At 40.7% G+C, this 2,412-nt stretch overlaps 1 long non-coding RNA gene across 1 annotated transcript; it reads right to left on the minus strand.

The window, feature by feature from the left end:
• Window positions 1–238: 238 nt before the first annotated feature.
• LOC119646582 lies at window positions 239–1,269 on the minus strand. The gene is made up of 3 exons (XR_005248753.1): window positions 1,094–1,269; window positions 857–1,025; window positions 239–646 (listed from the first exon to the last, which is right to left on the minus strand). It is a non-coding gene; the product is annotated as an uncharacterized LOC119646582 (long non-coding RNA).
• Between the last annotated feature and the right edge of the window lie 1,143 nt (window positions 1,270–2,412).

Here is a 2,412-nt window from a genome sequence, read left to right on the forward strand (position 1 = left end):
ACATTCACTTGTTCACCATATTCGTAGTGGTGCTCCGTTTTAAACTTCATTTCAACTTGATAGCTTCGTCAACGTTTTTGGAGGGAGTTCTATCGTCCATAAATCGTAGGTATCCAGAAATGGTCTACGAAAATTCAGTCCCATTTAAAGAAGATAGAATTTACCCTTATTAAAGATTAAGGATATCACCATCTGCGTTCGAAATGCCAATTCTGACGACATTTTTTGTTTGCTTGTTTGTTTGTTTGTTGTTTGCTGTTTATAAACACCAACTTAATATTTAACTTACAACGCACTGTCGACGATGCCAAACATGCCATCATCACCATATCTAACAAATCTTCCTTCCTCACAAATATTGTGTCACATCGTTTCAAGTTACAACGCAAGATATATACGCGTCAGGATGCTGTGATTCCTTCGAGAATATCTAAAGCGAACATGACTCTCTAGTTTTTTCATGAGAAAGTTTCGAAGAAAGTCTGGTATCAGATTTTTCCTGACTTTTTTGGGACATCGCAACATGTTTCCATCACTAAATTTATCGATTGATTTATGACCCTCCAGAATTTTATTGAAATATCCCGAGATGATTGGTGACAGTGAATTCTTGAAGCGTTCCATCTTCACGGTTTTTTAGATACATCTGTAATTAATGATAATTGTAAGACGGTGAAAAGTGGGACAAGGATCTTTTCCGGGAGAGCTTTTGAAATATTTGACTGTAATGTTTTCCTGCTTCATGCGGAAAATTGATAACTAGAGCATAAACGCTGTCAAAAGGACCTAATGCTAAGGTCCTTTTTGATTATTAACAATTCAATTAAGTGAGGGGACTCGATAAACGACAAATTACCTGCTGAATGAAGTTATCTTTTTTCAATGGGCACCTCCGCATTGAATTTCAAAGACTTCATTAGGGAATAATTGTTTATGATGAATGGCGACCCACCCATTTCATTTTTCCGTGACTTTCCAAAGGACTTTCTGGCCAATGTTTGCCAGCATATCCATACGTATGCACACTGTGGACGTAGATACATATATATATTCGCATTATGGAAAAGTACAAACGTGTGAAACTGTATCTCACCCAGGAAGTTCTCCATTTCGTAATTTCATAATGTATAAAAATAAAGACGTAGACGATGGAAAACTCGTGACAATTATTTTTAATTGTTGACAAGTTATGAAAGCTTTTCGGTTGATTGCTTCAACAAGTTTCAAGCCACGACGGAACTGCAGCGCACCCCGTAATTAAACAATTTCATTAAAAAGTTTGCACCCCTTGAGAGTACATGCTTGAATTCAGGAAGGTGCAAAGTGGAAGTTTTTTTGTAAAGTTTTATAAATTTTTCTGAGATTTACAATGGGTACTATTCGTTAAATTAATTTGAGCAGTTGCTATTACCAGAAAAGAACAAAGCATGTCCTTAATTAACAAAAATAATGACAGTAGTTTCAAAAAAGCTGGTATACAGATACAGTGAACGGTATCCTCACCGTTGGCAGCCTGGTCCAATTATGCTCGAGGTTAAAATTGCATATTTGGGAAAGGCCTCCTCCGGCCGGTGGAAACAATCTTCGGATGGGCCAAGAGGAGGTACCTATTGAGCGTCGAAGCCGCCCTTGCCCGAGGTAACTTAAAACCCTCTTGGTCTCATGCTCGCAACTCTCGTAATCCAACTCAATCTGTCCCTTCTTCTATCAGCTTCGCTGACTCCATTGCCAACTCCCCACAACAATCCTTCGACCTTCTCTGCACCTACTTCTCTTCAGTGTTTTCTCCCTCGAGCCCTTCACCCTGTACACCTTTCATAACCACAGACTCCTCTGAATCACTAGCCATTCCTCTTCTTACGCCTCCCTTGGTTGACTTCCTCATTGGTTACCTTGACCCCAATGTCGGACCTGGCCCCGATGGGCTTCCTAATCTCTTCCTCCTTAACTGTAGAAAACACATTTCCCTCCCCCTGTGTATAATCTACAACAAAAGTCTATACGAATGCTACTTTCCCCGTCTCTGGAAAGAGGCCCTTATCATTCCTATCCTCAAGAGCGGAGACCCTTCCCTTGCTGTGAACTACCGCCCCATTTCTCTTCTCTCCTCTTGCTGCAAAATCCTAGAGAGATACGTCAACGACTGGTTGACCGCGCACTTCGGTTACCTCATTGTCAAAGAGCAGCATGGTTTCGTGAAACATAGATCAACGACTTCAAATCTTCTGGTCTTTACCAACTTTGTTGCTAAACGCTTGAATTCACGACAGGAGGTACATGCTGTTTATATTGATTTCTCCAAAGCCTTTGACACCGTTGACCATAACATTCTCCTCTCTAAACTTTCTTCGCTAGACTACCCTCCCTCAGTCATCTCCTGGCTTTCCTCCTATCTCTCATACCGTTCCTGCG

This window comes from Hermetia illucens, chromosome 1, assembly GCF_905115235.1.
Source record: "Hermetia illucens chromosome 1, iHerIll2.2.curated.20191125, whole genome shotgun sequence".
In the NCBI taxonomy this organism is placed as follows: Eukaryota; Metazoa; Arthropoda; class Insecta; order Diptera; family Stratiomyidae; genus Hermetia; species Hermetia illucens.